General features: G+C 42.2%; 2 pseudogenes; one reads left to right on the top strand and one right to left on the bottom strand.

Moving 5' to 3' along the window:
• Positions 1-2015: 2015 nt before the first annotated feature.
• Positions 2016-3029, bottom strand: LOC147421051 (uncharacterized; annotated as a pseudogene).
• Positions 3030-3088: 59 nt separating this feature from the next.
• On the top strand, positions 3089-4229 carry LOC147421050 (BAHD acyltransferase DCR-like; annotated as a pseudogene).
• The last annotated feature ends 22689 nt before the right edge of the window (positions 4230-26918 follow it).

Genomic DNA, 26918 nt, shown 5'->3' with positions numbered 1-26918 from the left:
TCTTTCGAAATGTCATCTGCCTTTTACTTGACAAGCAGTAGCCTTATTATCATTCTTTGATGTTTGCAAGCTAGTTCGGAATTAGTGAGTGGAAATGGTCAGGGATATGTCGGGCCTAGGTGGAGTTTGGATGTGGTTCTCGGGATCAGTCCAGCGTATCTTTGGCAGCAGTTTTGTAAATTCCCCCGTGAGCTTTGCCTCATCCAGATTGTGGGTTTCATGCTGGTGTATCACGTGTCTGAGAATTGGCACCAGAATGCATTCTTTGCTGCATAGGATTTCGTTTGCATTGTGGTAAGCATGTTTTAGGATGGGGTGTTTGCAATGATGTCTCCCTTATTGCCTGGACATTTTAGATGTTTCAGATGAAAAGAATTTTGTTAAACTATGATTATGAATGTGTACCTATTATGGATATGGATTCATGTCCATTGTTTGGTTATTCTCTGAGCTTATGGTGTAAAAAAGATGGAAATATTTTGGGGGGGTAAAAAATAAATTCGACCTGTGAAAGATCTGAAGATTTTGTTATAATGCAACGATGATGAATATATTAGTTTCGGATTTCGGGGGAATTTTAAAGAGAGTTGCATTGTACGATTTATACTTATGGCTGTGAGCTATGTGTAATAATAATAAAGTAATATTTAAAAACAGTTCAAGCTTTTGAAAGATCTCAGTTCAAATTGTTTGGATATTTGCTTGGAAAGTAAGGTAAATAATATTTTAAATTTTTAAAATGCACATTGTAAAAATTTTACTCTTAGGTAGACTAAATATTGATGAAGATTAATTAATTACACAAAATAATATTTTAAAAAATGTTTATCTAAATTAAAATCTTTTTATTCCATGCTGGGGTTATTTTAAATAGCAAAATGTTCTTCCTGATTATATCTGTAAGCTACGTTGAATTTTAAACAATATTCTGTATTTTCACGAGTCTCTATAATTAACACTTGAAAGTGTCATGATTTAGAATTTTGAAATTGTACAATTGTATGAAAATAATTTTTCAAAAGTGTAATCATGAAAAAGCAAAGTATTGCTCATAGCATACTACTAACTATTATTACTACTAATCTTTACTAAGGCTCACCATGTAGAACTTGAGACATTAACTCTCCTCATCATATCAACAGACAACCTTTATTTATCTTCTCTCCCCTCCTATATAACCAAGACACTTTAGTGCAATGACTGCTATTCTCAAGTTCTTAGTTTCTTTGCTTAAGCATCCATATCCAAGATTGCCTTCACTCGCTTCAATGGATATTCCTATCGACGGTTAGTCATGCAATTGTTATTATTTTGTGAGCTGTGTTTAGCTTGAATATTTGACTTAGAGCATTGACATGAGCAATTTTATGTAGATGTAAGCTTTGATGATTTTTCATTGGTTGGTCCTGTTGATTGTAAATCACCTACATTAATTTTTCATTGGCTGGTCCTGTGGACCTTAAGTCACCTACAATGATTAATATAAACCTTTAGAGTAAAAACAATGCAGTTCCTGTCGAATTTCCTATAGCTGGAAGCAAGAATCGGCCATTTGAATCTTAGTTTGACAAAAAACTCAACCCTAGAGGAAAACTCAACAAAGCTTTGTAGCTATAAAAAAGGCTTTGATTGCTATTAGAGGTAAAATGTACAACATATGTATCTTGAGTAGCCTTCAATCCTTGACTTAACTAATTCTCTTTGTTAGGTATAGCTTCTAGATGTTTGGTAGAATCTTCATTCTCATCTGCTTGCTTTAAGAATATAGAAGAAGGAAAAAAGAAGCTTGATGTTCAGCTGAATCCTTAACTCGTAGCTGACCATAATCCTTGCTTTGAGAAATTTGACATTTTTTGAATTTTCTGCGACTATAAGCGACTATAAATTTTAGGTTCGCTCACTTTCTCTACGGATCAATATGGTTACCATCTTTGTAGTTTTGTGTTTCACTATCATGTTCTTTATTTGTCTCCTTAACTTGGCAGGCCTTGTGATTTTATCACTTGTTTAATTCGTAATTTTTTGATTGGCAAATGGGGTAGTGGGTATTCATTGTTTGCAGCATCTCAAGAAAATGATGAAATGGAGAGGCTGAGAGAGGAAAGGGAATGGGAATAGAGAGAGAGAGAGAGGGAACTGAGTGAGCGTAGAGTACGCCTGACCGCTGCATTATTCAAAACCTCGATGTGAACATCACCATAGCTGCGATAGCTGCTGGTTGGGACGGGCCTGCATTTCTCCGTTTGAAAAGCTGTTTCCAGCACATGCGCGGTCTGAATAAGCAGAGCTGCTATGTGTTGCCTCATTTCTTAAAAGCCTGGTTCTCCATCTCCCATCAAGCTTGCACGCCCACAGAGCACCAGGCTGCCGCAGAATGACTGCAGATTCATGGAATATAATCAATGGTGCCGCCTCCCCCTCCGTGCCACCGGAGGTGTTGATATTAAACAGAGAGACTGTTCCCCTCCATTCCCCACCCTCTTTTCCTCTCCTGCCTCGATATCATTTGGCAGGAGATCGACTACAACCACCGGCTCCTCTTCTACCCGCACCCCCGTGTACTACCATTGCAAAACAGCGGTGATGATCATGTCCTGTCGGCTCCGGATCTGATGTGACAGCTCAAAAGCAGCCATGCTCTCTGCTTGGTCCAGTACTTCCCCTTCTGTGGCCGCCTCGGCAAGGGTGCAAACCCTCCCCACATGCTCTTCATTGAATGAAACGATGCCAGAGTCGAATTTGTAGAGGTCTCCATGGACATGCCCCTTTCCCTGCTTGCTGAAGATGACTTTCAGATGAAGCCCTTCTTTGATCAGCTTTGCCAACATCCGGATCACAAGGGAGTGTGTGTGTGTGTGTGTGTGTGTGAGAGAGAGAGAGAGAGAGAGAGAGAGAGAGAGAGAGAGAGAGAGAGAGAATTGTCCTTGAATGTCAGGAGGCCACCCTGTTCTCGGACGGTGGCGGCCTTGCACTTGGCGTTGCACAAAGCCATGTTGTTGCAGATGGGCAGTCTTTATTGGACTTTATGGTGTCATGGGGAGAGTGCTCGAGAACGGTTCCCTTGAGTCTAACCCCTGTACACAATAGGCTAGTGGTGCACGAGCCGTCTCCAACGAAAGCCACATGGAGCCTTGATTTGCAGATCAGTGAGGAAGATAAAGTAGGGGAACAGGACCTTATTGTGGAGGCAGATGATTCAAGATTGGATGACAAAGTCCGAAGCATGGAAGCATGTGATCCAAAGGACTTTGGACAAAGAAAATACCCTGGCAAGCAAGAAGAAGGATAGCGATGAGGAAGCTGCTTCTTTACCAGCAAATATATCAGAAGGTGGAAGGGAAGACGTTAATGCCGGCTCCGAAAATGGAGAAAATGGGCCTAATCATGACAAGAGCTCAAAAACCAAGTCCTTAAAATGGTGGCTAGTCCCTTCCCAAGCCTGACCCCTTGGTGCAATATGTGTTCACATTGTCTGCCTCTGCAATCAAGCAACTAAAGAGTGAGTCATATGAAGGCTTCACTTCTTTTGAGGTCACATGTGCGCACTTCTGGAAGCGAATCTCCTCCGCCAGGAAATCTCCACCTGGTGAGTCAACCTTCGTTTTTGTGCCAATCAATTGTCGCTCCCGCATCTCACTGCCAGTACCGCGTGCGTACTTTGGGAATGTCCTTGGCATAGGCACAACCTTGAGCATTGCCTGCAAGATTTGCAAAGAGCCTATACGGTCTACAGCGAGCCGGATACATGAGAAAATTGCAGGAGTGAGGGAGGATGTTGTGGAAGCCTTCATGAATTGGCTTGAGATTCATGATAACTGTCTTATGAGTTCCTTAGGGGTTATGCCACTAATGAAAGGTTTGAGTGTGTCAAGCTCACCGCATTTCTTTGTGTATAAAGTAGATTTTGGGTGGGGCAAATGGCCGGGTGCAGTGCGCACTGTGAAGGTGGCATGGAATAGGGAGTTGGTCTTTTTTGGGGGCAGGCCTGGATCCAAGCAAGGTGATGTAGAGATATGCACTGCCTTACTTGGTGATGTGTTCAAGCATCTCTTGCAAGATCCTGAGTTTCTTGCAAAGCCCCCTGCCTCTTTCCTTGAGTAGGAGCTTTGTGAGTCAATTGATTGGGAGTCCTGTGCAATTTTGTAGAGAGCCTTGGAGCTGGCCTCATCTAGTAGCTTCATATTTTATATCCTTCATAAGGATGGTACCATTTGATGCTCACATATTTACATTCTGATGAGCCAACCTATGTTTTTGTGGTAATCAATTGTCACTCCTGCATCTCACCGCCTGTACCATGTGCTACCGGTAATATTCGCCAAGAGCATGTATGGTCAACAGTGAGCCGGATCCATGAGAAATTGGCGAGAGTGAGAGGATATTGTGGAAGTATTCATGGATTGGTTTGAGATTCATGATAACAGGCTTATAAGTGCCTTCAGGGCTATGCCGGTAATGCAGGGTTTGAATGTGGCAAGCTCGCCACATCTCCCTGCATATTAAGTAGATTTTGGGTGGAGCAAACCAGGGGTAGTGCGCATGGTGATCAAGGTGACCAAGGATGGGGAGTTGATCTTCTTTGGAGGCAGGCTAAAATCCAAGCAAGGTGATGTAGATAAATGACACTACTGAGCTGTTTTGCAAAGTCGATTAACCACAATAGCTTATGGTTAATCCATTGGACATTTGCATAAAGCATTTGTTCAAGAAAAGCACTAGTTTTAGATGTCTAACTACAGTGGACCTTTCGCCTTTGGAAGGTTTCATTTTGTTCTTTTTCGTGGCCATGATCTTTCTTGCCAATAAAAGGATGGCTGACACTATTTAATGGCCATAAAATAGTATAATATCCTCGACCTAGCTTTCACACATGCAATTATCGACAATGTGTGTTAAGTATAACGATCATTGTTTAAATTTAAGCCCTCTACGTAGGCCTTGTGATTTTATCACTTGTTAATCATCTACTGTAGTGAAGGAAGTGTTGAGGCCCCTAAGTCATCGACAATATACACGAACAAATATCTTTGAGAGAATGAGTTGGACAGGGTATGCTGGAATGGATGGTACACTACTAGGGCATTAGGCCACCGATGGCCTTGCTACAACTCGCCCATCTCCAGCCTAGTGATCATCCAATGGTGTCGTGGCCAATGAATCGGCTCGTTGGTTTGGCTAATTTTTAGTTTATGTAATGTTGAGGAACCTCTGTCTTTTGATGAAGCATAGAATTCAGAAAATTGGATGCCTGTCATGCAATTAAAATATGATGCACTTATAGAAAATGACACATGGACTTTATGCAATTTGCCTCCTAGCAAAAAGGCCATTGGTACGAAGTGTGTTTACAAGTTTAAACGAAGCCGGATGGTGAGATTGATTGCAAAAGGCTATGCACATCAAAAAGGCATAGATTCTGAAGAGATTTTTGCTTCCACTTGTTGTATGACTACTGTGTGTTTTTTATGTGCATTGGCAGCTCATTTTGGATGGGATATACATCAATCAAATATTGTTATTGTTTTCTTGAATGGTGACATATTTGAGGAAGTTTATGTAACGCAGCCTCGTGGTTTTGTCATTAAAGGGCCAGAAGATAAAGTGTACAAATGTAAGAAAGCTTTGTATCCATGTGCAAGTTGTGCAGGCCTCCATATAGTGTCACGGTAATAGTTTCTATGTTTTTCACGATGGTTCGTACAAGGTGCCACGTCAACAAGTAGCTATGTGTTTTATGCGTCTGTCCACATCATCAATTTTAGGGCTTGTGTCTGTCTCGGTCGGTTGTCCACAGTTATGGTCTTAAATGGCTCTAATGTCACAGGACAGGTGCCACGTGTCAATTGAAAAGAATAGACTGAAGAGACTTTTAGCACTTCAATAACAATTGAATTGAGAGAGAGAGAGAGAGAGAGAGAGAGAGAGAGAGACCACACGCAACACGATGTGGCAAAATTCCACCCCTGAGAGTATTGGCATCAAACCTTGGTGTCCCTTTTGGTATTCTTTATATTGCATCAACACAGTACAAGTCGGTACTCCAGACTTTGTACCTTCTCCAGGAAGCATGCTAGAGAATGAGCCCATGGCCGCATATTTAAAGGCCCTAGGTCCTAAAAGTAGTTTATATGAAAAGCCTTCAAAGACAATGCCAAAAAGTGCTAGCGTAAATCATGGAATTCTGTACAACTGCCACGTCAGCACTCTCAGCGCGTTTTGCGGAAATTTGCCACGTCAGCACTATCAACGCAAATTGCGGAGATCCGTACAGTTTTGCCATGTCATCAATTGGTTGCGAAAGCCTTTGTGTGTGTTTGTGTGGGGCTTGCTTTATTTTTTATTCCTTTATGTCATCGGGGCCCCATCGAATGGGGTCCCCATAAGTTGGTAGGACTTCTTCTTCTGTTACTTGTTCTTCTTAGGGTTTAAAGCCCCTCGGTCGAAATTTGCAAGTTGGCTCCATTCTTCAGGGCTTTCACACGTCAACAATTTGTGACATCCCCCCTTCTTGAAAGAGAGTAATCGTTCGCGATAACAACATATCTGCAAAACAACTCAAGTTAGCTTTAATAAAATTTCAAAGGGTCATTCCAAGGGACAATCAGTTTGCTTTTTTTTTTTGTTAGGGAGTTAGCTTCTCCTTTCGTCCAGTACGAAACTCTTGATATGTTGGCATAGTAAAATTAGCCATCACACCAGACCGCACTGATCTTCCACGGGTGTCTTGATGCACTAAAATTACATACCCAAGCAATCTCATCCAGTTAAGAATATTCAGTAGTTGGCACATACAATGTAACACAAATGCTTACGTATGCATGTTACAAGACACAACAAACAACACCACTGAGCACTCTCCCGAGACAACGGTCTATGATATGAAGCTACTCAACGACTACCTCGTCACCACTCCCCTCGCAAATAGCCTAAAAAGGTCTGTACAACCCAACGCTCCTCAAACCACAGTCTGCGTCGGTTGGAGGTTCAAGCATACAATCAAATGCTCCGTAGGCATCGATCTGCGTCGTTCGGAGGTTTTCTAGCATTCAACAGAATTCTCCCCACACATCGGTCTGCGTCATTCCGAGGTTTTCAAACATACAACAAAACGCTCCCTAGGCGTCGGCCTGCGTCGTTGCGAGGTTCAAACAATACCAAAAAAGTATTTCTCACTTCTCCACCCGGGAGTAGAATCACCAATCATTGAAACCAATGTTTAAAACCAGAGTCAAACAATTCAAATCGGCACCAAGATAGGTTTAAAACAGATAGCATCCATTTCAAACAAATTCCAAACAGGATCACCAAACAAGTTCAAATAGAACTCACACTTAAAAAGCAATCTCGACATCAAACAGCTCAAAAAGTCTATTGACTTTCCATCCTAAAACCTGCACCAAAAATTAGGGTTAGGTTCCTTCCATAAGGTTGTAGCCGACTGCAGCATGGTCCGTCAGCTCTTGGACAAATAGTCTTCCTCTAGCGGCAATGGTAGTCCCAAAACATAGCAATCACAACGGACCTCCACGGTCATCATCTTGTGAAGAAACATCTACTGAGAGATGTCAAGAAATTTCAAGTTATAATTTGTTAGGGTTTCAATGGCAAGCATTTCAAGATACCCCACTCTGCCAGAAGTTGCACTCCAAAGGAAGATGTCAAAAACCATATGACTTCGAGCAAATATTCTCTTGAAAGCTTGCCAAGTCCTTGGAGTGTGTGGCTTGGTAGCTGTAGACATCAACATCTTCATGGCGCTGCTTGTGAGGAAAACAGTGACTCGAAACAAATTATCTTGGATCCTTCTTTGCAAGTGATCTTTTTGGCTTATGCCCTGTAAGACATGAGCGGTGAAGACGAGAGCGCGCCCTATGCGCAATGAAGTAAGGGTGCGAGTGACTAATAAGTCCCTCGAAGATACTTTTAAGTAAAATTTCAATAGCTATGTCTGCTCTAGATACTTCAAGTAAAATTTCAATAGCTATGTCTGCTCTGGATACTTCAAGTAAAATTTCAATAGCTCTGTCTGCTCTCTTGTAGGACCGGTATGCTTTCAGAAAAGCACACGCCTGATGCTCTGATACCACTGCCACACGGCGGGCACCACGTGCCAATTGAAAAGAACAGACTGAACAGACTTTTAGCACTTCAATAACAACTGAAGTGAGAGAGAGAGAGAGAGAGAGAGACTACACACGACACGGAGTGGCGGAATCCCCCCCTAGAGAGACCGATACTCTAGACTCTGCACCTTCTCCAGGAAGCATGCCAAAGAATGAGCCCATGGCCTCATATTTAAAGGCCCTATATTTAAAGACCCTAGGCCCCAAAAGTAGTTTACATGAAAAGCCTTCAAACTCAAATGCTTATGGTCCAAAAGCAATGCCAAAAAACTACCAGCGTAAATCATGGAATTACGTACAACTGCTACGTCAACACTGTCAGCACGTTTTGCAAAAATTTGCGACATCAACACTATCAACGCAAATTGCGAAGATCCATACAATTCTGCCACGTCATCAGTTGGTTGCGCAAGCCTTTGTGTGTGTGTGTGTGTGTGTGGGTCCTGCTTTATTTTTAATTCCTTTATGTCACTAGGGCCCCATCGGATGGGGTCCCCAGGTAGGACTTCTTCTTCTATTACTTGTTCTTGTTAGGGTTTAAGCCCCTCGATCAAAATTTGCAAGTTGGCTCCATTCTTCAAGGCTTTGACACGTCAGCAATTTGTGACATCTAACTCCGTAAGTGTTTAAGTTTAGGCATCTCAAGTGAACTGCCCAATGTGATCCCATTATTTAGTTTGGCTTTTAGGTATTTATTTGACTTATTTGTCAAAGTCTTGGGTAGGGCAATTTACTGCGATTGCTATACGAGCAACCCCTTTCCTCCATTGTATACACATTCAGTTATTCATTGCCAAGGTTGATTGGTTCAGGAGACTCTCTCTTGTTCTCTCTCTCTCTCTCTCTCTCTCTCATGCTCACTCCCCTTGGTCTCTACGCTTTCGCATCGTCGAGTTTGACATGACATCAGAGCCTCAGTGTAGCTCGGTGATTCAAGAGGAGCATTGCTCGGAAGAAAAGATAGCACCACGTAGAAGAGGATTTGGAGAAGGCAAAGCGTTGAAGAGGCAGATCGGCATACTTTGCTCCTATTGCTTTTTTTTCTTGGAGCGTCTAAAACACAGGCTAGTTTGGCGTTTGAAAAGCATAAGCAAGTAGGTGAAGTTGGCATCTTGTGCTATCCGTAGCGTTTTAACCGCTAGCGGGTAGGGCCTCCATCGACTGTTTGCAGCGTGTTTGAAACGCAAGAAGCTATAGAAGGGTGGCTACGCAGGCAAAGCTTGGAGGCGTTGTGGCACATGCGTTGTGAAACGCCTGCAGCGGATGGCGTTGAAGTCAACAAGCATCATTTTTTTTTATAAAATGCATTATCCTTGGAAACACCGAGCCGTGGATCCAGTTTTGAGGCCGTTCCCATGTCGCCTGCCGTCAAAGGGACAATCGGCTATTTTGAGAAATTTTTGGCAACCTTGGGACAATAGGACCTTCGTGTCCCTCACCTTGGTATGTCAAAGAGGATCCTAGGAGCAATCCGTGAGATGGCCCCCCCTTTCTCTACCTCCAACGATGACATCAACCAAAGATAACCAAAAGCTATGGGTAACGGATCGTCAATCATCCATTTAGCGGCCTATGCAACGACACAGTTCTCAAGGAAACCGGTAGATTGTTTGGCTCAAGATTGTGAAGGCAAAAGCAAATGCCCAAGTTCGCTAGAGGAAAAAGGCAAAGGTCAGCATGACAAGGACGGCAATACCAGTACTCAGTTAGCTGCCTTGGTACCCACGAGGTACAATCACAATTGTCATGAATGCGACTCGACGCTTTGTTTGGCTCGAGAGTTTGAAGCCAAAGGCAAAATTAGGAACTCACAGGAAGACAACGATAAAGGCAAGCTGGAAAAAGATTACGGTAATAAATTTGACAGAGGAGATCGACATGGCACTCGTGGCGGTGGCCACAATGCCCTCAACATCAGATTTCTAGTCAAATGACAGGTGTCATGAAACCGGCCCGTGGGACGGTAGGCTTTGACTTTCACACGAAATTCTTTACTTTAGACACACACAAAGAGCACTTTACAAAGGTAACCTGCGAGACGGGAATTAACACTTAAGCGCAGACACGGCACCGAAGCTAGAATGCTTCGAGCAGACACCGACAACCTGTAGGCCCCGAAATTGGTGCCCCTTTTGGTATTTGTTTATACTTTAAGAGGATATTCTTTACCTGTATCCAGCTAGATGCCACATGTTTTGGCAAAATTTCAGCAGCATAACAACCCCAAAACTTGCCCGAAACCAACTCCCATATGCTTCTAGTGCAGCATCTAATGGCTCTAGGACTTTGTCTACCAACACAGATCCTCCGGAAGATGCCTTCCTTGGTTTCTTATCGCTCACCACCGTTTTGTTTTCCCATTCTTGTTTTAATTGCTCCTTTGTCTCTTGTAATTCTGTTTGTAGTGCAGTTTGATTTGTAATTGTTTTTGCTTTAATTCTATCTCTTTTGGCTTTCCAGGATTTTCTCCCAGTCCTCACTGACACACTAGTTGTTTCCCCTTGTTTGGGTTGTTGATCTTTCTCCTCATTAGCTTGGTCCTCAGCATTTTCTTTTGCTTGGGCTCTAGTCACTACCTTCACAAAACCCTCTAATTCCTGCCCAAAAACAGTAAATTCAGCACATTGTATTTACTGGTTTTGCCCTGTTTTTAGCCCTAAATAGTCCCTGAACTGCCTAGCAGTGGGTCACTATTCCCAAGGGTTTTGGCATTAGTATGGCTGAAAAAGAGTCAAAATACAGCGCATAACCAACGTTGAATCGCACCTATACGGTGAGGTTATCACTCTCACCGGTGCCTACTTTTGGAACAGCACTTAGCTACTCCCATTCCTACTCAGAGAGGCTCTTGCCTCAGCAAAAACACATATAACCACACAGTTATACATGAGTCAAATGAAGAGCCCTCTTGTGGGGCATCACATTACTGCACGTAGGGAAGAGAGAGAGCAGTGTGAGGTGTGCAGGACATGACTTCATGCACCACACCGTACATGAGAGAGAAAGCTTGCAGTCAATAGCTCTTAACCTGTGGCAAGCTACAAATGAAGCTCGTCCTAGCTTAAAATTCAGCGCCCATTTTTTTGCAAGAGGAAAGTGCACCAATTCTGCCACTTGGCACATTTACAAGCAATTTCCCATTTCGGGGTTGCACCTTAAAAATCTCCCGCCCGGTTGCCCAATTGACTCTGCGACAGATTTCTAAAATGTTCCCCTTGGCATTCTGGAGGTAATGACGCGAATAGATTTCATGGCCCAAAATAGCAGTTCCCTAATTTGTAGGAGATACTTCCGTTGAGCTCCCACTGGTCTTCTGACCATCTATCCCCATTGGGACGGCATCCAAAAATGCAATGTGGTCCAACTGTCATTGAGAGTGGATTTTTTGAGATGGGGCTCAACTCAAGGCTCCCACCAGACAACCACTCCATGAGACCCTACACACGCATATTTCTTAGGGGCACCACCCTCTTTTATGGAGAAAGAAGGAAACCAAAACAAACCACACACACACACACACACACACACACACACACACACACACACCCACACCTTCCTTATGTGCTTCAACACAAAATTCCCTTCAACCATTCAACACACTCTCCTTAAGCAATCCCTTTGAACACTGCACAAACTCAGATGCAAAGATTGACCTTCACCATATTAGTGCTCATATACTTCTAAGAAAAGCAAGCACAAAACCTCAAAACTCAAAACACCATAATGCACAAATACTTGACAACTCCTTTCCTTTCCCAAAAGAAGAGACTACTTACACACATAAGGTGGCATGCATAGAGAGCTCTTCTCCATCTATGCAGCCCCAAGACTTACTTACACACAACATAAGGAGAGAAGCCAAGAAAATAGACACCATGGTGAACAAAAACCTTTCTCAACAAACAAGCAACCCAATGAGCACAAAATATGAGAAGCTGCCAAGATATGTTTACCAATTTTACATGCGCTTAGAGCAAAAGTGTGACGACGACACCCCAATTGCAACAATTTGTTGATCAAACCATGAGATAGATCATTGAACTTGATATCCTTGCTCTCATATAGAATCTAAAATCCTTATTTAGGGATGAGTATGGTAAGAGAAATGTTTGCAAGAGAATGGTAGCAATAGCATATTGATGCTCTCTCTATGGTGCCGCTTGTGATAGCGAGCTTAGGAAATGGATAGGGAGACAAGAGGAGAGAGAGATTAGGGCTTCCCTAACCTTAGAGGAGCTTATTTGCAGCAATGGAGTAGGTGTGTGTATTTTTGTGCTTGCCAAAGGGCCTTTTTATAGCTGTACAAGACCTTGGGTTAGGTTAAACTTGACTAGGGTAGGTAATTAACCATAGTTAGGTTTCCTTTTGACCATTCCTTCAATTATGCAAATAAGGGACTTATTTTTTCATTAAAAATAGCCTTTTAAGTCGTGGAGGCTCCATAAGGGTTGATAATGTACGTGGCCCCCACCATGATGTCCCTCCAGTGGCTCCTGCAGAGTTTTCCCATCCTGTTTGTTGTGTCATTGGAAGCATCTTGAGCCGACCCCTCCACATGCAAGTGGTTTTTAACTCCCCATTGGTATTTTAGAATGTTGAAGAAGTCAAGAAAACTTTTCACCTTTGTGGTTTACCTGATTGTAACTTTGACCTGCAGTAACAGTGTCCGCAACACCTTGTTTTCACCATAACTTTCAGCCTGTAACTCAGAATTGAGTGCTGTAAAAGGCAAAGTTGACCTTCTCAAAGTGTTTAAGCTGATTTTGGAGTGTTCCTCAATTATACCCACGAGCTAAGGCGTTCAAGATGCATCCAAAACACCTTTTGAACCAAGTCTCCTTGTAGGGGACCCTTTAGCATGCATCCAAGGTGTAGCATGCTTTTTCAAAAGAGAATCCACCTTAAAGAAATGAGGTAGGCTCCAATAAAGTTTGATTTATTGGGGATATACATTATATTTAAGATTTGTTGACCAACACAAGTAAATGATCCAAGAGTTGGGTCACATAGTGGTGGGGAAGGGAAGGCCTACAAGGTTAACCCTACCCTTGAGAGAAGATGGGTAAGATAAGTGCCCATAAATTATTTATTTACAAATTATGGGATGTAGATAGCTATTTAAATTAGTAAAGGTAATTAGTTAAAAGAATGTGCAGTAAAAAAACTAGGAGAGTAGAATTAAGTTTACTATTTACATTTAGCATGAAGAGAGAAATATGATGTAAATGCATAAAGATCTAAAAAGGGTAAGGTGTTTGTATGGAAAAAGGCTATTACGGAAAGAGAGAATGAACACTAGGTTAAAACTTTGATAAAAAGTGTATACATTTGAGTAGAAATGTAGTGCAAATGCAAGGTTACCATTTAACGCTACTCATCGTGTACTTTCCTTTGGTGACCCCACCTTGGCTTTATGCCTGTTGGAATTAGGGTTGCAGAGAAACACACACAGCTTGGAGAAGACGAAGGAAGCTCAAGGCACACAATAGAGAGTGCGTATATACAATGCCCAGGTGGTCCTAGTGTGTTCACACACATCACTACCACATGTATATGGTAACAAATCCCCCCTGGAGTGATGCGGTGAACGAGAGCTGGCACATGAGTAAAGGGAAGTGCCATGCCCTGAGGACAGGATCAGAGTCCACAAAGGGGAGTAAGCCCAAAGCTTTGCGGAAAGCTTCAAGCTTCTCACGAGACAATGCTTTTGTGAAAAGATCTGCAAGGTTGTCCTGTGTTGGCACATAAGCCAAGATGATCTCTCCTGCTGAGAGCCTCTCCCTGACATAGTGGTAATGCACCTCAATGTGCTTTGTGCGAGCATTAAAAACTGGGTTCCTCGCAACTGCCAATGCGCTCTGACTGCCAGTGTAGATAGTGTTGGAAGTGTCTTGTCCAACACCCAAATCAGCCATAAGGTGTCTGAGCCATACACACTCAACCGTAGCTGTGAAGACTGCCCTGTACTCAGCCTCACAACTCGAAGTGGCCACAGTAGGTTGCTCCTTGATCAACCATGATATACATGAACTGCCAAGCATGAAACAAAAACCACTTGTGGACACTCGTGTGTCAAAACAACCAGCCCAATCTGAGTCCGAAAAAGCATGTAAGTCTGGCGGCAATGATCCCCCCTTGGGATAAAACAAGCCAAGATGTAAAGTGCCACTAAGGTCGCGGAAAATCCTCTTGACAGCCTGCCAATGCTTAAACCCTGAGCTATGCATAAATCTGCTGACCTGTGAGACTGCAAACTGAATATCTGGCCTCGTGTTGCATACATAAATGAGGCAGCCAATAGCAGTTTGGTAAAGAGTGACATCAGCAGGATCACCAGCATCATGTAGACTCAACTTCAAACCTGTTTCCATGGGAGTGGCAATAGGTTTGCAATCCTCAAGTCCAAACTTACATAGAAATATCTCAATGTAATTTTTCTGACACAAGGCAATACCACCATCACACTGCTTAAACTGTATACCCAAATAATGATGCAACAGCCCAAAATCTTTCATCTTGAAAGTAGCAATCAAATCAGCCTTAAATTCAGCAATATGTCTCTCATTTGGTCCAGTGATCAGCAAATCATCAACATAAAGAACCACGATGAGAAATACATCACCCTCACGCTTTACATACAATGTGCTTTATGTTGGACTGTTACGAAAGCCTTGTTTGACCAAATGAGTGTCAGCTTTCTCATACCAAGAACGAGGATATTGCTTCAACCCATACAAAGCCTTGTTACATTTGCACACTTTGTCTTCTTGTCCTTTTATGACAAAACCGCGAGGCTGCGTTACATAAACTTCCTCAAATATGTCACCATTCAAGAAAGCAATAACAATGTCTGATTGATGTACATCCCAACCAAAATGAGCTGCCAATGCACATAGAAAACGCACAGTAGTCATACGACAAGTGGGAGCAAAAGTCTCTTCATAATCTATGCCTTTTTGTTGTGCATAACCCTTTGCAACAAGTCGAGCCTTATGGCGATTGATCTCACCATCCGGTTTGCGTTTCAACTTGTAAACCCACTTTGTACCAATGGCCTTTTTGCCAGGAGGCAAATCACATAAAGTCCATGTGTCATTTTCTATAAGTGCATCATATTCTGATTGCATGGCAGCCATCCAATTTTTTGAATTTTGTGCTTCATCAAAAGTCAGAGGCTCCTCAACATCATGTAAGCTAGACACAACCAAAGCATAACAATCTGATGCATAAGATGCATGGCGAGAGCCTGAACGAGTACGACTAGACAAAGGTGCATTCAATTTACTGTCACGCAAAGTGTGCACCAACCATTTTGGCATACCTCTAGCCTGCTCATTTTTAGCCCTTTCCTCATCAAGTACATCATGTACATCTGCATCAGTAATAGGCTAATCTAAAACATTTTCAGAAACCCCCATAGGCAATACATTTTCCTCATTGGAACTTACATTCGTATTTCCACCACTTAAAAGTGGCAACAAAGTGTCATAAATGTCTTGTGAGCTTACATTACTGTCTCTAGTACATGACAGCAAGGGCTGAACAGAATCTTCCACAAACACTACATCCCGTGAAACCAGAATACGTTTTGTTTGCAGATGATACAACCTGTAACCTTTGCTTTCAGCACTATAACCAACAAAAATACATTTGACAGCCTTATCATCCAATTTTCTGCGTTGCACTTGTGGCACCAAAGCATATGCCAAACAGCCAAAAACACGCATGTGCTCAATAGAAGGCTTTCTATCATGCCATGCTTCATATGGAGTAATAGACTGCAAAGCTTTCGTAGGACACCTGTTAAGTACATAAGTGGCACACATAATGGCCTCAAGCCAAAAAGAATGCGGCAAAGCTTGACTTTTGACCATACATCGTGCCATTTCCGTCAGTGACCTGTTTTTCCTCTCAGCAACACCATTTTGATGAGGTGTATAAGGCACTGTACATTGGTGTTTTATCCCACAACTAGCCAGAAATGCATTAAATTCATGAGACATATACTCCCCCCCTTGATCTGAACGGAGGGTGCCCATAGTACATTTCGAGACATTTTCAGCCATAGCCAGAAATTGTTTGAAGCACATAAAAACTTCGGACTTCGCTTTAAGCGGAAATACCCATGCATGCCTGGAGTAATCATCAATGAAAGTCACAAAGTACAAGTAATTGCCCAAGGACGGAGTTTGCATGGGCCCACAAACATCACTATGCACAAGCTGCAAGCTTCATGTGGCCCGAACTGAACCATCCTTTGGAAATTTAGAACGCTGCATCTTACCCAAAATACAGCCTTCACAAACATGTTTGACAGGTGCTTCAAGAGGCGGCAAAGAAGCAACCATATCAGATTTCTGCAAACGCAGCAAACTGGCAAAATTCAGATGACCAAAACGTGCATGCCAAAGTTTTGCATCTGAAATAGCCCTTGAATATGCAACAGCATTTGCAAAATTTTGTCCACACTTGTCATACAAAGTGAGCTTATACAGCCCACGGCACAAAAGCCCAGATGCAACAATTTTATCACCAAAACTGAGATCATGAACTGTACATCTGTCATCCACAAATTTGACTACAAGTCCAAGTCTAGCAAGTGCGGATACAGACAAGAGATTCTTCTTGATCCTAGGTACATAAAGTTCATCAACAAGTGTGAAGGAACTACCATTAGCAACAGTGAGCACAATCTTTCCAACTCCCTGAACTGGATAAGAGGCGTTGTTGGCACAAGTGATTGAATTCCCATGAGGGACAGACTTGAGAGAGGTGAACAATTCACGATGTGAGGTAATGTGCTTTGTAGCACCACTGTCGAAATACGACACATGTGAATTTGCAGCAACTAACAAGCATGCATCATGGACAACATGATTGTAAGTGCACTCTGCGCTAAAAGCCCATTCTGCATCAACATCAGCAACACAATCTCCTTTCACAGAAGACTCAACAATGGCTGCATTTGTAGTGGAACCAGCATTTGCAGTGGAACCACCCTCTTTCTTCTTAGCCTCTTTGGCCTTCAACTTAGGACACGACTTGATCAAGTGATCATTGGCTTTACAATAATGGCAATGCATCTTCTTTTTGCCCTTATCACCAGAATTGTCAGACGAAGTACTGCGAGCAGAAGCATTAGGAACATAATTTTTGCCACTCGTAGCAGAACCATAAGAAGTGGCTGCATTACTGTTACCACCCTTTCTTTGAGAAGCAATAAAGGCCTGTTGAACTGCAAGCTGCCTAGTCCTGTTTTTTCTAGAAAGTGACTCTTGCAACAGCAATGTGCATAATGCATCAAACTTGACAACTTCAGGATTTCCTTGGGTCATCAGTCTCCAAGTACTAGCAAAAGTCTGGTAGGAATCTGGTAAGGCATCAAGAACAGTCTGCACAAGTGAACTGTCTGAAATGACTTCACCTGCAGAAATAATTTGCTCATTGATATCCTTGACACTAGCAAGGAAAGTGTCCATATCATCTTCCTCATGCATAATCTTTGACTCCAGCTCTTTACGCAGCAAAGCAATTTTAGCCTCATTGCGGCTTGCATAAAGACTTTCTAGAATATCCCAAGCCTGTTTTGCAGATTTTGCTGAACGGATGTGAGGAACAATGGTGCGCTTGATAGACAACGCAATCAATGCATGAGCCTACGCATCCTTAACATCCCAACGAGCTTGTTCTGCCGTAGGAAAAACAACTCTAACAGCTGCAATCCTTGCAGCAAGACCTGCAACATCCTCAACATCGCCTACATTCTCAGAACCAGGATGTACATCAATGCCCTGCACAATGTTCCAGACACCTTTTGACACAAGAACATGTTGCATCATATAAGCCCACATAGGGTAGTTGTCCCCATCTAACCTGTCCTCAGCAGCAAACATCTTGAACACATCTGTGTTGTTGTTGTCAGCCATGGTAAATGCTGCACCTGATGTGAAAACTGCCCGAAAATAGGAGAAACGGAGCGGGAACAACCTGTGCTATATAGCACAAACCGTAGAAGACTATAAGGCACCTGTTATGCAGAAATTGGCACTGACAGAAATTCTGCACAAAATGATGAAATAGCCTGTGCAGTACTGCCTGTAGTGGAAACGGAGGCCGAAATGAGCCCAAATCAAAATTCTGAGCACCCCAAAATATTTGTCGACCTGCGAACGCTCACCAAAGCTCACTGAAATCGGAGAAAGTGAGAAAGCGTGTACTGAAGCAGCTGGCGACTAAGCCCGGGAGGACGTGACCTGCTATGATACCAATTGTTGGAATTAGGATTGCAGAGAAACACACACAGCTTGGAGAAGACAAAGGAAGCTCAAGGCACACAATAGAGAGTGTGTTACTTAGTGTGCAATGGAAAGATAGATAGCCCTAGAGTGATGGGCGTATATACAATGCACGGGGGAAAAAACCTCCTAAAGAGGGAAAAAATGCCCCGGCGGTCCTAGTGTGTTCACACACATCACTACCACATGTATATGGTAACAATGCCCTTATTGATTTCACTTCCTAGTATCCACCAACTTGCTAAGTGCAACGAGGGGACCTACATGATCTTGAACTGAGCCTAGACATCCTCTTGCTATACGAATTCCAGTGCCGACCAACTTCCCGCTGTCTGTGGGTGAAACTACCGTTCACATTGGCCATACAATGTCCGACCATTTGCAACTTCAAAAGGAGGGTCTCAAAAATAAAACAAAAATCATTGGAAAGAAACCAACAACTAAGGTTAGCAGTTGCCACGTCCTCATGACATAGTTAACAGCTGCCACGTCCTCGTGACATGTCACCACTAGCTTCAGTCAGAGAGAGGCTTGTGAGTGGTAGAGAGGGGCAAACAATGCTCCCTATAATTAATTTGGACCCTTCTGTTGGAGTTCAAGTTATTGGTGTTTGGACCCGTAGGTCAGAGTCCAATGCACATGCATCTGGCAGGGAACCAATCAAACATCAAAAACACTATGGATGGGCTAGCCAATTCATTGTTGTTGGTCACATTATGGACAGAATGTGTTCCGATAGCTCATTATCTTGGAGTTTTATATTTTGGACGTGATGTGTTCACAGTTCACGAATGGGGATTATTGGACGTAGTGTGGTCTACAGTTCAAAGTTTCTACAAAGGCAATGGTTGCTCAAGATGGCATTACTTTCAGGTACATAGTTGAGGAGAGCAACACCGAGGTGTATCCAGTAGCCCCCGGCCGGTGTTTGGGTGTCCATGGTAGCTTCTTCATCGACTTGGTCTCATTATTGATGTCCACTATGTCTACAGTTCAAAGTTTCTACAAAGGCAACCGATGCTCAAGATGGCATTACTTTCAGGTACAAAGTTGACGAGAGCAACATTGAGGTGTATCTAGTAGCCCTCGGCCGGTGTTTGGGTGTCCATGGTAGCTTCTTCATCGACTTGCCCACTATGAGCTGCAAAGAGGGTGTTAAAGTTTTGGCATCTCAAGTGAACTGCCCAATGTGGTCCCATTATTTAGTTTTTCTTTTAGGTATTTATTTTACTTATTTGTCAAAGTCTTGGGTAGGGAAATTTTCTGGGATTGCTATATAAGCAACCCCTTGCCTCCATTGTATACACACTCAGTTATTCATTGCCAAAGTTGATTGGTTCAGGAGACTCTCTCTCTCTCTCTCTCTCTCTCTCTCTCTCTCTCTCTCTCTCTCTCTCTCATGCTCACTCCCCTTGGTCTCTACGCTTCCGCATTGTCGACTTTGACACTAAGGACCATGCCATGTCACCAACTTGTGGCATTTACTACATGGGAAAGCGTCAGGAAATTGGGTGAAGCTCAAGAAGTTGTTTTCATCTATTTGGTTGACACCCCAATTTGAAGCGGGCGTTTTGACGGCTTGGAATCATCTGTTGATGAAGAAAGAAGACACTATTTCCACTTACAATATGGTTTTACCAGTGACTTATTTTAGAAAAGTCTCCTTTGAAGGAGCAAACGCAATGATATTGTTGCGGTCTACCTAAAGAGATTCAAAGATACTACCTCAAGCAGATGTCTTCAAGCATTTAGCGCCTCATGAAACATGCTATGGATGGGTTCTCCTTGAACAGGATCTTTGACTTACGTTACAGATAAGCCAATGACCACAACTACAAAGAAAGACGCATCAAAGGACAGAAGAAATCCAAGAAGACAATGCTCAAGAAAAAATATTCCACCCTCAGTTGTCTGCCAAAAAAAACCAATACACAAGCAAGGACATTGCTTCAAGTGTGCTAAGGAGGAGGAGGTGGCAAAGTAAAGGACCAAGAAGCTTTTATTTTCTTTGACAACAAAGCTAAGGCCAACTTTATCTAGCCAGAGATGGCGGCCCATTTGTGAATCAAGCTTGAAGACATGGGGCCACAGATGGATGCAACGTTAGTGATGCCAAGGCATGAAGTCGCCATAACGCCTATCATTGGCAAGTTGAGGCTACATTGCCAAGGTTACATAGCGCATGAGGACATGAAAGTAAAGAATCAAAGTGTGTTAAGTGGAAGAATTTATAAAGACAATGATGGTGTACACTTAGAAACATAAATGATAGGTCAACAGAATGCAAATTATGCACCTCTTTTGTACTTAATTCTGTTTTTAAAAGGAAATTGTGGGCCTACAGCAACCATAGACTTTGGTCAAGAACTCATTGATGTTTTGAAAAAAAATATGTTTGTTGTCTAGAGATTTTTTAACCTTCTAAACCTTTTGTAAAATGAAGTTCACTTACCAAATATATTGTTTTTCCCTCAAATTGAGCACTCTTTTGCTTTGAGAGTTCCTCATGTGACCATATAGTCAAGAGTTACTAGCGTTTCTTTTTTTTTCTCCAAATAAAGTGTGGTATTATGAAAAAAAATATGTTTGTTGTATAGAGCTTTTTTAACCTTTTGTAAAATGAGGTTCACTTAGCAAATATATCGTTTTTCCGTCAAATTGAGCACTCTTTTGCTTTGAGAGTTCCTCGTGTGACCATATAGTCAAGAGTTACGAGAGTTTCTTTTTTTTTCTCCAAATAAAGTGTGGTGTTAGCTTTGAGCTACAGTAAGACTTCTACAAATACATACATATGATAGGAGTATTTGATTTTTTTCCAAAACCTTGGAAGGAAAGTTATATGTCATATTACCAAACTAATATGTTGTCCTAATTTTCAGAGCAAGACACATTAATTGGAATCCGGGGGGATGTTCTCATGTCTACCAAGGAAAAAAAGCAAAATGCGGCACGTGGAGGAGAGAGGATAAGAGAGAGGAATGTAGTGATGTTTGTATCCCAGACATCAGGAGCAGGAGTTGGAGTGCTGCAGCAACTCGGGGGAGGAGCTTGAAGGCATGGCATCAGGAGCGAGGGCGGTGGACGATGATTTTTTTTAATTCTCTCTAGCCTACCAGTGGGCCATCGCGTGCACTGAAGGGGTCTCTCTCTCTCTCTCTCTCTCTCTCTCTCTCTCTCTCTCTCTCTTAGACGTGCACACAGACACACACTCTTTGATCGTCAATGGCATGGCGATGACTGCACTGTCAAGGAGTGTTTGTCACAGCTGTGTTGGATGTGCATAGGCCTGCAAGTGATGGTGCGAGTAGTACTGTCGAGAGCAGAGAGAGAGGCCAATGGTCTTGCGAGATAGAGAGAGAGGCCGATGGAGGAGCAGGTAGTGTTGTCGAGGGCAGAGAGAGAGGCCAATGCTCTTGCGAGATAGAGAGGGAGGCAGTGATTTGCATGATGAAGACATGCTGAGGCGGAAGGGAGAGTGCGGAGCATGAGGATCAGCATGGGGAGGAGGAGCAGAGGTGGATGGCATGAGCGAGATCAGAGGCGGGCAGGGAGAGTGAGGAGCATGAGGATCAGGGTGAGGACGAGGAGGAGAGGTGGATGGCGTTCACAAGAAGACAGGCATGGAGGAGCACGCAACCGGCAAGGAGAGGGGCTTGTGCATCAGCTCCTATTCACCTCCCTGTTCTAAAAGTTAAGGGGTTGGTGGAATCTTCGCCAAAAATTAATTGGTGTGTGTCGAATGGACCCAATAAATGTCCCACTATGTTGAAGGCGCTAGTCTTTCTAGTTGCTCAACTAGGATATATGTCTAGAACTACCCAAAATATGATACATGCTCAATTATATGTTCACTTTTTAGTTTTTTAAGTAGTTCACCTTCATGTTTGCTTGATTGAGATTATCTTAATGATCTACATACACATATGATTGAACAGGATTACCTTCAATTCCCATAAATTAATTTTGAAAGATACTTAGTAACTGGGATGGGTAACTACAATAATAAATTACATATCACGTGGGTTTAATAGCAGGGTTTATTTTATTCTATATTTTCACATACATAAAGGTGTTGAAAAAATGATCTTGAAAAAGAATATATATTGAATAGAAAAAGGATCTCTTTTATTGGGGTGAAAAATTCACATGTAAAAGGTTTTATGAATGTTCCTCAAGTGCATGCGATACATAGGTTTTACATATAGTTGCCCCCCCCCCCCCCCAAAAAAAAACCACCACGAAGCTTGAGAGTGTAAAACGCTAGATGTTGAAAATTTAGCATAGTTGTAGTTAACTAGTTGTAGAAATTTTCATTTTTCAACAATATATTCTCTTTATCTTTTCAAGAATATCAAGAATAATGTAAAACTTACTTTTTCTAGCCATAATTATTTGGCTAATCCAATCTCATTTTCAAGCTTGTAGTAAAACCAATGAATTTTCTCTTAGGAAGCCATAATAATAACACACCACTTATACTCCTTTTTTTTTAGCATAACTCACCAATTGTGAGTTTTATATATTAAATCTAAAAAAATTACAAAGATAAACATGCTCAAACCCGAGCCATATTATGCAGCGCAACTCAAAAGAAGACTGCATCGGCCGATAAAGGGAGCCACCCTAAAGAGGAAGACGCAGTTGATATGGGAGCTAGCCCACCTAGCAAAGAAAAAAAACTAAAGCCGAGAGCGGCTTGGGGATGCCACCAAGCGGAATGATCTGCCACACCATTCAGCTTGTCCACCAAGTTGAATCACCAACAAATAGCTCAAGTGGAATGTACAGGCAGCAATGAAAGGAGACGAGGTAATACATTAGGAAGTGAATGGGGTATAGGAGAGCCTCTTTATTCGGTAGTTTAAGGAAATGATTAAAGCCTAAGCCAAGTTGACCAAACCTAAAAGATAGGGCAAAAAGGCCTCTGTTTGGATTTTAAAAAATGTCATTTTTATATTTTGTATTTGAAAATAGTTTATTTTAACCCAAAAGAGAGGTGGATAACTGAATTTTAAAAAATGTCGCTTTTTCACCCCTCTCCTCTCTCTCTCTCTCTCTCTCTCTCTCTCTCTCTCTCTCTAACATATGAAACATCCTCTCTCACTTAGATCTCATTAAAGGAGGCACTTTTAAGCCCCTTACCAAAAAGCAGATTTTTCACATTCTCTCTCTAAAATGTGAGACAACTCCCTCTCTTCCCCCCGCCTTTCTCTCTTGTCACTTCCCCCTCCCAATCATTGAGGGGACATTCTATGCTACCTACTTCTGACAGAAAGTACAGATCTTCCAAGATTGCAGATCTCCTCTGAAAGGACATAGGGAGATAGACATGCCACTAACTACCCAACCGTACCTATAGATAGGCCCTTGGCCCTCCTATATATAGCCCCTATACTGCAAGTGTATCCATCGGCCTCTGGCCCAGGGCCATGTCCTCCTATAGTCCTACCCTTGGCATGACATTACTCCCCCCTTGGAGAAGCGTTTTCGTCTCTGCGAAAACAAAAGTGGTAGGATCTTCATAAGAACACTAATGTTTTCTAGAGTGGTATCCTTCATGGATCCAGCTGTTTGTTTGACTGAAAACACGGTGCATTAGGAGGTTCAATGAAATCAAGAATAACATCTCGATTTTGCACATTGTTGTCCATTTGGAACCATCTAGTGTGTACACACCATTTAGAATGCACATGAGCATGCTTAACGAGTTATCACGACAAACATGTACTTGAAAGAGTACCGCTTTTCATTTTCGTGAAAGTAACTTGCTGACCTAACTCATCAGCCAAGTGTAAGTCCTTGACTTGTTCTCCAATTTCAACAGTAAATAACTCCACCATAACTAGTGTTCAAGGTTGAGAGCCTAATTTAAACATGAAGAGACTAAACTTAGTCGCAAACATGCGTTAACTGATAGTAAGTAAACTCCAAGTAGAGCAATAAATTCTTATTAATTGGAGTGCTTGGTGCTTATGGCACTTTGCATATCTTTCATTAGGAAATTTCGGAGGTCATTTGGAGGGCCATATGAAGAGAGAGAAAAATAGAGCGCGTCCAATGAGCACGAAGGCTACGTTACGTAGGAAAGTACGTGCAAAGACTCAAAAAATAGGAAAATAGCATAAAACTTTCACGAATCTAGGATTGTGGCATCGTAGATTCCTTCCTTTTACCGAGTTGTTAGGTGCTTGCCAGTGGTCCCACTTCTGATATTCTCTTATGGTCATTAACGTACTGGAGGGTGACCATTAAGCCCGCACAAGATATTGGAATTCTAAAACACTTTCCCTCCATTAGAATGCTTTCAAAGTGAATCTCCCTCCACTAAAGCTTTTCTCTGAGAGCTATGGCTTCCACGTCTTCTCGCCCAAGAAGCTCCAGGTGTTTACTGTCTCTCACACCAACAACCAACAACTGCACTTTGCCTAGAAGGCCAAGTAGTAGCATATCCTCAATTACAATATCAACTTCAATAAGTGCAGAGAACCAATGGGTTGGACAAAGGATAAACAAAGGTTCATGGGTCCTCATGCAACCAAGAAGACCCAAGAGGTCTAGTGGTATCAACGTTTACTGCTCAGCATGGAAGGCCAGAGTGTTGGATTTCAAAGTTGAAATCGGCAAAATATCTGTAAAGGAAGTTCTTGTTCAGCATGTGTTTACCCATCCAGACGTAATAGCAAACGATGGAAATGTATCAGATATACATCAACCACGTTGCAATTGTAAGTACTCTTGACATCTGAACTTCATTTGATCTGTAAGTACTCTTGACATCTGAACTTACTGATACTCTCATTATAACTTTTCTTATATATTTTGCAATAATGTTTCTCCCTCTTCTTATGAGCAATGTCTCCATTCTTCACAGCTCAATTACATTAGATTTGTCATTTTTACTTATTGATACTCTTAGTTTAACTCTTCTTATATATATTGCAGATGTTTATCCCTCTTCTTATGAGCAATGAGAGCCTGTGGAGTTCATAATAGGCCTCTTCCTTGTTGTTCATGCCCACATTGGTTCTCTACAGTATTCAGGGAGGAGCAGCAAAAGCCTGGCTGATGAAGGAATATTTTTTTATGACCACTTCTACCAACTCAGCTCAGGGAATAAGAATGGCATGTTGGTGAAAGTGTCTCTACCAACCGATTGGAACACTATGGACTGGCTAGTTCCCAAGGAAACAATGGTGGAGGCAATGCGAAGTAAGCTCTACAAGGATATACAAAGGTCTCTACGTAGCTTCATTCCCACCAAACTGGTTAGAATTGCAAACTTTTGTCCTGCTGCACTCTTCATAGAGTTGTTTCATAGCTACAACATCCGTGTTATGAAAACTATGTTCATGTGCAAGTCCTTTCAGCAGTCATCCTGTGACAAACTTCTTGACAGAGGATGGTATGTAAAGGAAGAGATTGGCTTACGGTGCGAGGTCGCGCTTGATACTCTAGTTGTCAAGTACATGATTGCAAGCCAATCACTGTTACTCTCGTTTTGGTATATGCGATCACAAATGCTCAATGGTAAGTACATTCCTATGGACCAGGTTTCTACAGGTTTGGAAGATAATCCTGCTGTGGATGTGGAAGTGATTGATAAAGAGCATGGCCTACTGTTGGTGGTTACAATAAGGGAGCTATGCAGTCTTCAGCAATTGCGGCATGACATAATTGAAGAGTCAATGGACAGGGACCTATCAGATTTTTCCTTTTTTCTAGCTGGCTGTAAGGTGATGCGGCGAAGGGAAAAAGATATTTTGTGCAAAGAGTTGGATGGTCGGGTTGAAGTAGTATCAATGTAACAGATATTCTTGTGAACCCAAGTGTATACAAATGACTTTCAATACATGAAGTTTTTTGAGATCATTTGTCAATTGTGCCCTGTGAATAAGTGTGCTTGAAATACATTTCTTTACCATGTCAAATCTCTCTCTCTCTCTCTCTCTCTCTCTCTCTCTCTCTCTCTCAATGTTAGACAAGACAAAGACATGATGGAAGAGTCATCTTAATTCATTAAAAAGTACAAACTCGTCCGTGAACAATGGACCGAGATACAATTTCTGTAAGTATGGAATCAGAATGTCTTCAAGGTAAAAATCGAAGGAATGCCCCTCGAAAGAAGGTGGTGAGATAGTTGTTCCCGGCGGATTTAGTTCTCCCTTTTCAGGAGTATCATCAATCAGTAGTGTATTAGTTGCATCAAAGGGTACACCGATTTGGCTAAACGATTTGTACAAAAGAGGTAAGTGTGGTTTTTTAAGGTGGTAGTAGCCCTCGACGGTAACGCATTTTCTTTGATCATACAAAAAGGCAAAATTTGACGTGTGAGCGCCGCATACACTGCAAACTATTGTAACTAGTGGTGACAAGTTTTGCCTTTGCATTGAAGACTATATGGCAACTCTAAAGCGCGGAAGAAGAAACTGAATAAATTGCTTGTTCCTGGACAAACCACGACTCGACAAGTTTCCATCCGAAACGTTTGCAAATCCTCAAA

The sequence above is a fragment of the Adiantum capillus-veneris genome, chromosome 28, assembly GCF_014529385.1.
Source record: "Adiantum capillus-veneris isolate H3 chromosome 28, ASM1452938v2, whole genome shotgun sequence".
NCBI classification, from domain to species: Eukaryota; Viridiplantae; Streptophyta; class Polypodiopsida; order Polypodiales; family Pteridaceae; genus Adiantum; species Adiantum capillus-veneris.
This window is presented reverse-complemented; position numbering and strand designations above follow the sequence as displayed.